The sequence below is a fragment of the Gavialis gangeticus genome, unplaced genomic scaffold (genome assembly GCF_001723915.1).
Source record: "Gavialis gangeticus isolate Ggan-Ray unplaced genomic scaffold, GavGan_comp1, whole genome shotgun sequence".
Taxonomy (NCBI): Eukaryota; Metazoa; Chordata; order Crocodylia; family Gavialidae; genus Gavialis; species Gavialis gangeticus.
In genome coordinates this window covers 3,059,566-3,073,161 of record NW_017728996.1, presented here as the reverse complement: position 1 = coordinate 3,073,161, position 13,596 = coordinate 3,059,566, and the positions used below count along the sequence as shown (strand labels likewise).

The 13,596-nt window shown below is 44.3% G+C and overlaps 1 protein-coding gene across 5 annotated transcripts in view; it reads left to right on the top strand.

Annotated features, from left to right (window-relative positions):
* GLCE (glucuronic acid epimerase) overlaps positions 1–13,596 on the top strand; it is a 73,431-nt gene that overhangs the window by 43,811 nt on the left and 16,024 nt on the right. The window contains exon 1 of one of the 5 annotated variants that reach the window (XM_019503920.1): positions 2,001–2,018. The exons of the other annotated variants lie outside the window; for them this stretch is intronic. The gene's annotated coding sequence lies outside the window, so the exon portion shown is untranslated. Of the gene's footprint in view, positions 1–2,000; positions 2,019–13,596 lie in introns of those variants that run through there. 5 annotated transcript variants of the gene reach the window in all.

The window sequence follows — 13,596 nt, the reverse complement described above, 5'->3', positions numbered from 1 at the left end:
CAAGTGAGGTGGTGCAGGCTCCCACCCTGGGGGTTTTTAAGAGGAGGTTGGATGACCACCTTACTGGGGTCATTTGACCCCAGTGCTCTTCCTGCCATGGCAGGGGGTCGGACTAGATGATCTGCTCAGGTCCCTTCCGACCCTAGAAACTATAAAACTATAAGAAACTATGAAACTACCTTGCTCTTCCCCATGTGCCTGCCCCCCCTTCCCAGGGTCAGTGGTCACTGTTGTCTCCTAACCAGCTAACAAGACTGCCAACTAACTACCCCCCCACACACACACATGCACGCTTTTATACACCTTCAACGAACCACTCTGCACTCTAACAATGGGCCAGCAGTATACAATTAAATATCACCTTGGGTAGCACAGGCAGTTGAAGCATCCCATACCTCCCTTTTGCACATTAAACTCTGAAGTGTAGAAGCCATCACAATTGCCAGTAGGGGTCGCGGGAATATGCGTGTGAAGTCCAGGTGTTGAGTTTGCTGCAGATGTTGTGAACGCTGGTGCCAGATGTTAGGACATGCTTGTGACAAGGTAACTTGGAGATGGTGTAGCTATGTAAAGCTGTCGGCTGTGTAAATACCGATGGGTTTCCCCCGCCCCCCAGCAGAGTAACCACAAAAGACCTGCTACAATAACTCATAAAACCAGCACTTTCAGAGGGCCGCTCATCGAGTATGAGATCTTCACAAGCATCTCCCTAGAACTTGAAAAGAATGTTGGCAAAGTATTAAAGAAAAAAGTTAAGGATCCTTTGATTCATCATCTATTTAATCAAATGGGTTTCTCATGTTATATACCTTCCTGTCCGGACAGCAGAGTGTTCACTACAGCTGCTGCCTGCGAAGGAGAGCAGCGCCATTGTCATGGTTTCTGCACTTTGAAGTATAACGTGCAAAAGGAATATATGGGATGCTGCAATTGCCCGTCCAGTTCAATGTGCTCAGTAATTGTCCAGGCAGCAGCCTGTGAAGGAGAGCAGTGTGAGTCCTAACGCTGTCTCATATCCACCCGTGAAGCCTTCCCCCTCAGGTCTGCATCTCTCCCGAGTCAGAAGTCTTCATGTTTAATAGAATAAGAGGTTTATAACTCTGCATCCTTAATGGCAAATGTGTCTGGGAACAGCTTGGGAGGTGAAGTTGGCAGAATTGCATTAGCACTTCAGACTTGTGAATACAGTAGCTTTGGGGTCAGGTGCGGGGGGAATGATGCTGAAATTGCCCTTCTTAGCATATATCGAGGCACACTGAATCTAGGAGGTAATAACCAGGTTGTGTGTGGTGAAGGAGTCCAGAATTGCAGACTGAGGTGTTTGGTCAGCAAATTTCAGGACTTTTTGCTGAATTTCCCTGATACTGGAATTTCTTGTGGGGAGTGGAGGGTTGACAATGTCTTTGGAGAGCTTTTCTGTGGACCTGAATGGTGTGGGCCTTTCTGGGGTTTTTTTTACTAAATCAGCATGCAGGTATTATTCTTCAGTTTATTTGTTTCCAGGGCCATTTCTGCAAACTGATTTCAGTGTTCTTGGCCTGCTTACAAAATACTCTACACTGCATATGTAGTGAAGGACAACAGAAGACATCTTATTAATTTCTTTTAATGCTGGGGAGCCACATCCGTTTTCTCCCAGAACTTCTCAGAAGGCATCAAACAGCCTCTCCGTACCACTTAACAGGAGACGGCAGCATAGCTGTTGGGGAAAAAAATAGTACGTTTGATGTGTAAAGGAGGGAAGCAGAGGGACAGGTAACGGCAGTGAACTGAACTTCATTAAATGTAGGCAATTGATAAGCGAAGTAAACCGGAATCAGTGAAATCTCGGTGGCCAAAAGGATTCAAGAAAGAGGTCATTATTTAATGAGAAACAACAAAAATGCAGGTCTGAAGGTGGGTATAAAGTTGTTGCTAGCTGGAGAAGATGAAACCTGCTGGGCAGATTTTTAAAAGGTGGAAACAATCAGTAAATCTGTTCGGCATTCAGAATTGATGCATCTGTCCCGTGTGATCTGGTGCATGGCATAGAAAGAGGCCGTGAGGCAGTGTCTGCTAAAAACGAGGCCGGTTTGATTTGCAAATGTTTACCTTGCATCCAAGAGTCAGGTAATTAGCTGAGGAGCGCTCTGAGCCACGGATGTTCATTTTTAAATAAACCTTGGAAAAACGGGGAAGGACTAAACAAACAGGGAAGGGGCTGCCAATGTAATTCCAGTGTTTAAGAGCAGTAAAAGAGATGGTGCGGGGAATGATAGGCTGTTTTGCCCAGGTTGACATCCAGCTGAGCAATGGAATGATTAATTCAGATCTCTGATCAAAGAAGAATTAGAAGCTTAAAAATTGTCAGTCAGCATGGCTTCGTGGAAAGTAGGTCTTGTCAAGCAAACCTGTTATCATTTTTTTTTTGACAAGATTACAAGTCTGCTTGATAACGGCAGCTGTGCTGATATAGCACTCTTGGATTTCTCCAAGGCATTTGACTTAGCACTACATGACATCTTGATTAACAAACTCGCATTATATGGAATTAGCAGGGCACACATTAGATGGATTGGAAATGGTCTCAGTAACAGACCTTGAAGTAGTTGCTAATGCCGAGACACCAGTGAGCAGGAACGTTACTCTAGGTGTCCCGATGGGACTCGTTGTCGGTCCAGCATGACTCAAGATTTGTATTCCTTATCTAACATCTTTAGGAAAGTTTGCAGATGACAAATAACTGGTCGGAGTCGTCAGTGAGGATAGGTGAGCCCTGTCAGTAGCTGTCACCTGGTTAAATGGGCAGAGCTCAGCAACAACAAAAAAAAGCCTTTTAGACAGGATGGGAGATGCATCTAAAAATACAAAATTATAAAATGTGTGGGTGGTTTTTTTTGTTAATGCAGCCAAATGCAAGCTCAGATGTGCAGGAGGAAGGACTGGAGGGTATGCTTATAGCAGGGAGAGTGGGAAACGGTGACTCGGGAGAGGATTCGGGTGAGCTCTCAGTGGCTAAATGAGCAAAATATGGTCCTTGTGTGTTTTAGAAGGGCCTGTGAGGTAGACTGGATAAGTGCTCTGGTTTCTTCATAAAGCACTGGTGAGATTGCAATTAGCTCGGCCTCCTCTGCTTAAACTGAAGAGAACCAAATCGTTTATGTGACTTTGAACTCTCCAGTATTTCCACATGCCTCTTGAAATGGGGGCCCCCAAAACTGGACACAGGATCCTAACAGCATATAGCTGCATCCACGCGGAAGAGAGATGCAATGGTGGGGGGCTTTTCAGTCTCATGAATCCAGGCATAGTGAGGTTTGGTGGCTGGATGTTGAAGTTAGACAATCCAGCCTTTCCTCGATGCGGTTGATTCAACGTTTGGATGGTTTACTTGGGGAGATGGACTCAACCTTGTTGGACTTAAGCCATCGCTCATCAGACTCAAGGCGCCCCTTCATGACCCTTGTGAATTGAGCAGTGCCCTGTTTCAAAAACCTAATTTATTGTAGATTATTGTTATTGAGGTTGGGTATTGGGGGAAAAAATTCTCACTAGGAGGGTAATAAAGCACTGGAACAGGTGACCCAGAGACGTGGTGGAGTCTCCATCCTTGGAGATTTTGAAGACCCAGGTAGACAAAGCCTTGGCTGGGATGATGTAGTTGGGGCTGGTCCTGCTTGGAGCAGGGGATTGGACTGGATGTGACTCCTGAGGTCCCTTCCCACCCTCATTTTTAGGATGCTATGTAGGGCTCACCACCTTGCTGTGTGGGTTATGGAGCAGCCAGGTTGGGGGAGTTTGAGTTTGCCCTTACTTGCTTATCTCCTTAGACATCCTGTGGCACCCTTTAAAAGATCTCGTGGCACCCCAGTGTGGCCCAAGACCCCAATTTGAAAATCGCTGGACTCGTCATTGCCGCTGGTTCTTTAAAGCAAGATGAGCTACCTTTCTTAAAGGCACTGCTTTTTAATTCAGCTTCTAGGGAAAATTGGACTGCCTGTTTTACCACAGGTCAGATTGTGTGCTCGTCGTGTTCTCTTCCACCCTGAGCATCATTTTATGAAAAGCTCCTGGAGGAAAAATCTTGGCAACAAGTAGGCCAGACCTGAAATGATAACAAAAGCGCTTTCTGTCATTTTTCTTCCTTATCTGGCATTTTTTAGAGGAGAACTTGTCGTGTGCATTTTTGCTGTTAGTGAAAAGGAATAACCTGAGCCCTGGATCTTTACTGCAAGCAGAGCACTGGATTAGCCCATAGGCTTATAATGGACTAATCTTTGTGCACATCCTGCTGGCCTTACTCATGTGAGTAGCCTCATTTGGGTGCAGCTGAGCTGTTGGGTAAATTAAATAAGGCAAAGCAACCGTATCTAGAACTCCTCAGCACTAACCTCTTCCTCTAAAGGCAGTGTTGGCACTAGGAGCACCTAACCAAAGCTGCCCCAAGGTGCACACAATTTATGCAGTCTTACTGGTAATCTTTACTCCATGCAATCTCCGACCAAAGCTAGAGCATGAGAGCACAGCATTGCTGATTATACCAGCACCCAGGCCATGCAAAGGCCTTTCTCCAGCACTGGCAGACAAGATTCTTTGGGTAGATAGGATCTCTTTTATGAGACCAACTAAATCATTGGAAAAGTTGTTCTTTGTAAGGTTTCTGGCACAAGCTTGCAAAGAACAACTTTCCCAATGATTTATTTGGTCTCACAAAAGATACCGCATCTACCCAAAGAACATTGGTCCTAGCCATGTTGGTCTAAGGACATTGATAGACAAACACCCCTTTCTCCAGCACGGCTGTATCGGTCAGGATGCTGCAAGAAGTATGCGGTGAAGCCGCAGCCTAATTTTCTCCTTTTCCCTACTACATCCTGTCAGCCGTTGGAACAAAGACGACCTCTGTCAAAGGCTCACGTCGGCAGGAGCCTGTCTGTATTCTGGGAGACGGAGCTGATGGGTTTAATGCAAGGCGAGAGCTCGACAGGGTGTATTAAAACTCTTCGCTGGGAGGTGAAGAGAGATTCTCCCATTAACAGTGCAGGGTGTCTGTGCCCCGTTGGAAGGGGAGCAGAAAGTTGGTGGGCAGTTCTCAGCCAAATCCTTTATTCTGATGAAGTCTTGGCTTTTAACAGGTTTCCTGATTCCCTTCCCTCCCCCCTCCCCTTCATTTAAATGTTTCACTAGACTTGAAATTGCCTTTGCAGAGTTGTCTGGGAAGCCAGCATGCAGCCTCTGCTCTGAAATATTGGGTCAGCCTGTTCAGAAACATTGTCAGATTTATTTTTATTTTTTCCCCCTCTCTGCTGCTCATTCTTCCAGAGGATTAGTTGGTGTGCTGAGGCTGCCAGCGCTCTGATGGTACCTGCCCCAGGGGTCATTGCAGGTTTTCTAAAATTTATAAGCTACAGTAACCAGGTGAAGCCACGTTGTTTTTTCCCTCTTGCTACTTGCATCCGGGCCCGTCATAAATCTCAAATATTGATTCACGTGGGTTGTGCTCTTCTGTGAGTGCCCATATTTCTTCCCAGGAACCTGTCTCTAAGGCTTTCCTGAAAGGCTGCTGTGTAAAGCAGGGCTATCCAACTTCTGGGCAGCAGGGCAATGTGGCTCTCTTCTTTTCCAAGCACGCGGCACGCTCACCTTGGCCATGTGCATGGCATGAGCAACCTGGCCCCCTCCCACTACGTCACCACCCCTCCCTGCCCTTTTCCCCAGGGTCGGGGCAGAAACTAGAAGCTGGAGGAAAGAGGGGGAACCTGCCAGTGTCGGTGGAAGAGCAATGGCTGGTGGCTGGACAGGAGCCCACGGGTCACCAGTTAGACAGCCCTGCTGTAAAGGATCTCTCATCACCCAGGTGGTATGGGTTTTGTGTCTCTGAAGCTCTGGGAAACATTTGCACATGCAGGCTCTTGTTATTTCTCTCTGTTCTCAGGGCCCCTTGCTGGGAAACACGCTTCTTCCTTCCAGTCTGCGTCCCGACGCGCAATCGTGTGGAAGTCGTGCCACGTAGAGGTACGGAGCGTGACCCTTGCAGCTTTGCTGGTGCCTCTCCTGAGATCAGAGGCAAACCCTGACCCCCTTGAAAACAATGGGCGTTTCAATGCTGACTTCAGCAGGGCTAGGATTTTACACTGGGACTTAAATGTGAATCATGGGAAGGGCGCTGCAGCGTACTATTGGGGTGGCCTGTTTCCTGTGGCCTCTCTGTATGGAAAGACTCCAGTCAGCCCAGTAGACTCCTCTTCCTCAGCATGGATCCAACAGTGCTGAACATGAAATTGGTGCAGCTTACCAAGCACCTAAAGTTCATGCAGGATGCTTGTTTCCAGTGTGTCCCCCTCACCCCCATGCATTTGGTTGCATTTAAAGGCATTTCCTAGAATTACCCACACACCCTACACATCAGATGTCTTTTGGGGGCCCTCGACTGAAGACTCCCTCCTAGGGGCCTCTCTTACCCGGTGACCACTACCGGCGACAGTTGTTCCTCTCCAGGAAGGACCTATTCCTGTCGACTGCACTGTTTGCTGGGTTGATGATTTTATTCCATCAGCGTTAGTTGTTGCTACTCCCGTGCCCTCTGTCTGTGTTAGGGGGAAGCAGGTTGCAGTTCAGATCTTACTTGTGACCTGTGGCTCAGGGAAGGTGCTGACCTGTCAGTTTGATCGAGCTCTGTTGGAAAACTGCTCTGAAAAGGATTTTCTACAAAAAAAGTGTTAGAGCCAGAAGCTGCTGTAAGCAGTAGACAGGTGCAGAATGGGACTTGGGAAAGCTCGTGGTGGTCAAGTTTTTAGTGACCCTTTACGGTACAGGTGACACGAATCAGGACTAGACTTCCCAAGGAGGTGGTGCAACCCCCAACCTTGCATGTCTTCAAGAAAAGACTGGACAGGCACCTTGCTGGGATCACTTGATCTCCGCAGTGTTCCTGCCCAGAGCAGAGGGCTCGGACTCGGTGATCTTCCAAGGTCCCTTCCAGCCCTGCATTTCTATGATTTGTGCAAGTGCACAGGAAAGGAGGTGGATGGTCTTCAGAAGATGCTGGAGCAAAAGATCATCTACAGAACAAACTGCTCTAAGTCTTTATAGGATTCCTGTTCACATCATGCTCCTCTACCCTAGCTTGCTCATTAGCCAATGTCAGATAGCTGGTGATGGTCCTCAGCTGGAAACCAGTTTACAGGCAATTTCCCCAGGGCTGTCTTTTTGTAAATGGACGTTCAAGAGTAACAGTCAATTGAGTAAGAAACTCCTCTGTTCTGTGTTCTGACAACAGCCTGGCTCCCCGAGTGATTCTTACCTTTGGGGACTATCAACTCGAGAGATGCGGCTGCATTAGGAATATATATTTTTTTTCCCATAAAGGACTTGGCATGTGAATCATGAGAAGCAAATCATGAGAATCATGACAGCAAATATTTTAATTTGTTTCCTTTCATATAGGAGGTGTACAGCTATGCCAACAAACACTGAAGAACTAATTCTGGCATTCTCAGCACAAAGTATACAGCTGTGACAGTCATTTATAATTCATAGCATGGAGTACTGAGACTTCCCTTTGCTTGCAGACATAATTAATACAACAGCAGTCACAAAAGTAGTTTAAGGGTTGGGGGTTTTTTGCTTTTTTGGGGTTGTCTTTTTTTGCTTTTTTAACTTAATTTTCATTCTCTGTATTCAAAACAGTGTTTTAGAAACCTCGATGCTTCATTTGTATTGGCAAAATAAGTTGTCCTAATTGTTTCCTTTTAACATATGTTTGGAATCGACTCATTCTTTCTATAAAATATGGAATTTCCTTGCATTTTAATTAGTTAAATAATTTCTGCGGTAACAAAAACATACTATGTTGAGTTTTTTATGGGACTAAGTTGATAAAGTGTTTTAGGGACTGTCCCTAATTGTTCAGGGATAACTTTTGATTTTTGATTTTTATTTTTTATTTTTTTAAAATCTTTCTTTAAGGGTAACACTTTCTGATGTGATAGCAACTAAGGATCGTTGTCAGGCATCCAATTTATTGACACGCTGTAGAAGCAAATGATACAAAACCGGCCCATTCCTCAGTTGTCTGTATGTTTTTGACAGCTGAGTGGTGAATACAGAAGCAAATGAAAGGCAACTGGTTGGCTGTCAGCGGTTGCAGTAGATGCAGTTAGTAATTATTTTTTAAAAAACTGAGCAATGGAGAGAGGAAAAGACTAATTTGCCATGATGTTTAGAAACATTTGCATGTTGTTAAAGCTTGTCATTCCAATACCTAATGAAGGCTTTGGATAAAGTGATGCTAAACCTTCATGGATGAGAACCAGGGGGTTTGGTTGAGCAGTGACTCTCACACGGGGTGCCGGGGTATCCTGCGATGCCCCAAGCCCCTTTGAAGGGTGCGGCAGGAAGTGCAAGGAGATGAGCAGATAAGGGCAGGCGCAGGGCCTCCCTTGAGGCTTGCCTGGAGTCTGAGGGGTGCCTTGAGTAAAACGGTGGAGGACCGCTGGGCTAAGGTGCATAAACATGCAACATCTGTCCTCTGAGGCCTTTTTGTGTCCTCCAGTAAAAGCAGGGAAAACAGATGGGATGCCATAAATCTTTCCAAATAGAAAATCTTTTCAGTCTTGCATTCCTTAAAAGGTTAAAATATCCTACAGTAAAGCTGCATTTATAGCATAATGAGGCAACAAAGGCATAAAAAGCAGTTTAAAGCAACCTTTTCAAGGTCTGCTTTACACTCCTTCTCATTACAGGCGCTCTCTTCTGACTTCTGCGGTTGACTGGTACATGTGCTTTTCTATAATACAAAATTGGCTTAAAGGTTGAGAGTCTCCAGTTGTCCTCGAACTGGCACAGATGCGTTTCTCTGTTCTTTTCCTTGTTAACTAAGGACAATTGCCTGAACATAGCAGGAGCAGAAACTCTTCAATAGTTCACTTGTTCTATATTTGAAATTTTATGCCTGGGCATCACAGTTGGTTGCTGTGAGACACAAGAATTGCGGCTTTACATTAGGGTTGTTTGAGTAGTTCAGAAATATTTGTTCACGTGGTAAAGCCCCTGGTAATGGAGAACAAAGGTAAAGCACAGAGTATATGTTGACGGGGAAGCGGTTGAGACGTGAGCTCCACGGGCTGGACCCGATGATCTCGCGAGCTCCTTTCCAGCCCCAGTGTCTCTGAAATCTATGAGAAGTGGCCTGTAGTTCTTAAAACCCAAACTTTACTTTACTTTAAAATAGTGTTTATGGATGCATCACAACTTGAAGGCCTTTACAGAGATATTTGTAATACTCAAGCTGTAGCCAACCAAGACCACCTTAAATCTTATGCTGGGCCTCTAATACTGTAGGTCCACATTTTCCTCTGTTCCTAGGGTGCACCCGAAATGCCCTTTTCGGTACAACCTGAGGCACAGTCCACCAAAGCTAGAAGGACTTCTGTTGACTTTAGGCTCTGTATCATGGCTTGTCATATATAGACTTTGTGTTGCACAGCACAGTCTGCTGCAGTGGTCCTTTCAGAAGAGACCAAGACAAGTGAAACCTTAGTTAAATGTATTGGCAGCTTCTCCTACAAAACTTTGAATGCATCTAAATCTCAGCCTACACCAGTTCATACTTCTTCACTTGCACTTCCCTTGAACCACTCCAATAACCTGTAACTCTTGGCAGTGAATGTCAGTCTCTTCTGCTTTGGGCTCAGGTTGAACTTGGATCTGGCTTCCTCCCCATGTCATAACTAAGGTAACTTGCCGTTTGCTCCCATCTTTACCAGTGGTTCAGAATAATGGAATGCCTCTAGCCACACAACCCAAGTCCAAGACATGCATCAGGATGGCCCTTAATGTTACTAGCAGCAACTCTGTATGGGTGGCTTATCACAGATCTTGCCTGTGATGGTTTGTCTGCAGCTTGTTGAACTTGGTTAGACTAGTTTTGCGTCTCTCTGAGATCTTCAGAAGGACAAGGGAGATTTTAAAAGTTCGACCACAAAGGCAAGGTTTCCTTCTCTTGAGCACAAACCTGAGGGTCTTGAGGCGTGACTTTGAGTGAACGATCAGCTGAAGGTAGAAGTGGGAGCATGACTTCAAGTAACTGCATTGAGCCTGCGGAGATGCAGCCACCCAAGGCATTAGAAGCAAATTGAATAAAATAAAAAAAAATACAGTGTATAATTGTGGAATGCCTGGGAACCATTCAATGCTATAAAGCAACATTTAATAGTCTATTTAAAAGCATTGGCGTAATAGGCACGGAAAAACATACATATGTCTTCTCCCCCCCCACCCCCATTCAGGTAGTTTAACTAAATTTTAAATGTTTTTTATAGCTAGGGGGAAAGTATGTAGGAAATGTTATTCTCCATTTAAAAATGAATTATCTCTTTGTATAAAAGAAGCAAAGCATATTTGTTGAGGTCATCCCGAAAGCATCATCACTAAAAATTATCTGCTGATGCAGAAAATTAGATTTATTCTTATGTTAGCATTACCATAAAAATACAATTATATAAAAATTTATATTCTCTAAAAGCTTGTAGTAAACTAGGCTTTCAGAAAATAGGACACTTATCTTTTAAGGTCCAGTTTTAAATAGCCAGATGGTGCTTACAGTGTGGAAGCATAAAACTAGGGAGAGGTAATTCATTGTTTCTATTTAAAACAAGTGGGGGGGGGGGAAGCAACCCGAGTAAGAGTCTTTGTTAATTTTTGTAGAGCACAACTCATGCATATTTGTCTGTCAGCAGAAACTACAGCTACTTCTGCAGCATTTCATTAAAGTCGCCTTAGGTCACTTTAGCTTCTTGGGTGAGAATAGACCCAAGCAGTGCATATACCGTACTGTTATTTGAAATGTGAAATTTAACATCCTGAGCTGTGCTTTGAAGAACATCTGGGGTAATACACTGCTGGTTTTTAAGGTTACTTCTCATAGCTGCCCCAAATGCATATACAGCAGTACATGAAGAGTTACAGAATCCAATTAGCATTTCATCCACTTCTTTTCTAAATGAATTTAGAAATCCACTGGCCATCGTAATAACTTGATTGCAATTGCAATCTTAATCTGACTGTAAGATTAATTTTTTTGTACGTGTATGGCGACCTTCAGTCCTGATGTCTGGCTAGTAGTGGGTATTTCTTTACAACTGTAATAGGCTTTTTATGTTGTGGATGGCTTGTGCTGTGGGTTCTTTGCTATACCAGCCCATGAGTTTTTTTACCTTTTCTTGCTCCCAGTAGCATTTCAGACAGCACAATACAGATTTATTACTTTGGGTGATAGGTGCTGTGCCACAGATCAGGTAGTCTGCCATGTCCTTTGCTCAATTCTTGCTTTTCCCCATCTATTTTACCTGCTCCTGCTTGCACATGGAGCAACAGCTGTCCCACCCCCAGAGCGAATAATGCAAGAGAGCAGCTCTGGGGCTGTGTAAAAGCCTTTTATCTGAGCGCTTTCAAACTTGCTGTAGCTTCCAAGAAATGGAAAACAGCTGGAAGAAGGAGCAGCATTCAGTACCAAGATGAAGACAAGTCTTGAAGGAGAGAGGCTTTTAAAGAAAAAAAATTTAAAAACCAACAAACCTCAGCTCTGCACTTCACCCACCAGGTCAAGTCGGTCCATTTTCTATTTTCCCCCCTTAAATCAACAGTGATTGGCATCTCCTCAAAAGCAGTTTCAAGGAGGAAAAGATGTTGGGATTAAAAAAAAAAAAATCCAACATTTTACACTGTAGCTACCAGTGGCTGAGAATTGCCTTTGGTAAAAAGAAATCCAAGCATCAAATTAAAAATGCAGCATTTCAGTGGCACATGATTTGCAGTTTTAGAAAATGAACAAATGTTTTTGAGGTCATTTGGATGTTTAAAGGGTCTCATTCTTGAATAGAAGTAGGGACAGCTATGCTTTGATAACTGAAATTTGTATCCTGGTTTTTGCACCAACTGATGCAGGGCTTGGGAATGTTGCAGACTGGAAATCTGATGTCGCAAAAATCTGAGCAGAAGGACTTCTGTTGCTAGAAGCCTTTCCATCTCAGTCCCTACCTTCTTCTCAGGGAAACGCTGGGTAAGAAACCTGAGCCCCAAAGCACTACAGTGCAAGTCTCTCTCCTGTCCCTTGGGGCATTCTCACATTTTCTCAATTTGCTCTTTCCTGTAGAGGCCTCTAACTAAAATCATCTGGCATCCCTTCCCTTCTTGGCGTGGACCGAGTCTGGTGAGAAGCACTGTGAATCCCACAGCCACCAGCTTGCTTGCTTGTTCCCATTATGAATTTTTTTTTTAAATCAAATGGATTTGAGGTGCAGAAACATTAATAGCCCATCTGACGTGATCAACTTTCCTCCTGGAGAAAACCCCAGTGGCTTGCAATTGCACACGTGCTTGCTAAAAATCAGTTTGCTGCTTTTATTGTAGATGTCTAAAGGCTGTAAAGTATGGTTTGTTCCTCAAACTTTTACTTTGTCTTTTCGAGAAAGCACGTGATTAAAATAACTGTTTAAAATGAGCAGCAACAGCTTTCCATAAATACCTGACTTGGAGTATTTAACGTACGTGTAAATTAGCAGCAGTGCCAGCTTGGCTCAGTAATGCCATACCTTTTGTAAAAATATATATATTTTATAACACTGGCTTTTAATATTTGCTTGTCTATAATGAACGGCAACAAAGCAATCCAAGTTGGAGCTAACGTTCTTGTCACTTAGGATTTGAAGGTCCCTGTATGTATATTAATGACTTTTTAACTTTTTACCATTTTAAAGCTCAGAACAGTAATATAGTTGGCCTGTTCCCTTAAATCTTCTTCCGGGGGGAGGGCACACAGTTAAAAAATGACTCATTTTGCTGCACTTGACTGTATCTGATGGAGCGTCTTTGTGTTTGACTTCCTTGTCTGTGTGCTATGGAGTGAATTACAGTCATTAGTGCTCCTTTGCTGCTCTAGCTGGTAATCGGTGAGTGTTTTATTGATAGATTTACCACATTTTATTCAGAAAAATGTTGCTCTTGGATCACTGCTTTTTCTGGCTCATCCTGTTTATGCAGCACAGCATCATTTCAGTGGCATGCTCTTCTGTTTGTACCTTAAACTGCTGGGGCGAATTACTGATCGACACAGTTTAAATCTCATTAGGACTTCAATAGAGGAAGGTCACTTGGGGGTTTCCTTCAGCATCCTACTGCCTTTGGTACTTCTAGCTCACCACCAGGCCTGCCTTTCTAACCCTACCAAGTAAAAGCCCTCCATTGTAGCTTACCTCTCAAGTTTCTTGCATCTCCTAGGTGCCACCATCAAGACACATGAATTGGTTTGAGAGCTTGCTAGAGAATAATGGACGGTTTTTCATAGATTCATAGATTAAGGGTCGGAAGGGACCTAGTAGATCTTCTAGCCCGACCCCCCGCCAGGGCGGGAGAACAACAAAAAGCCCCAAAAAGAGACAGGACTCAAATGAGTCCAGCCAGGTAGGCATCCAGCCTCTTCTTAAAGACCCCCAGGGTAGGGGCCAGCACCACTTCCCTTGGAAGTTGGTTCCAGCTCCTAGCCGCCCTAACTGTGAAGTAGTTCTTGCGGATGTCCAATCTATACCTCCTCTCCATCAACTTGTGCCCATTACTCCT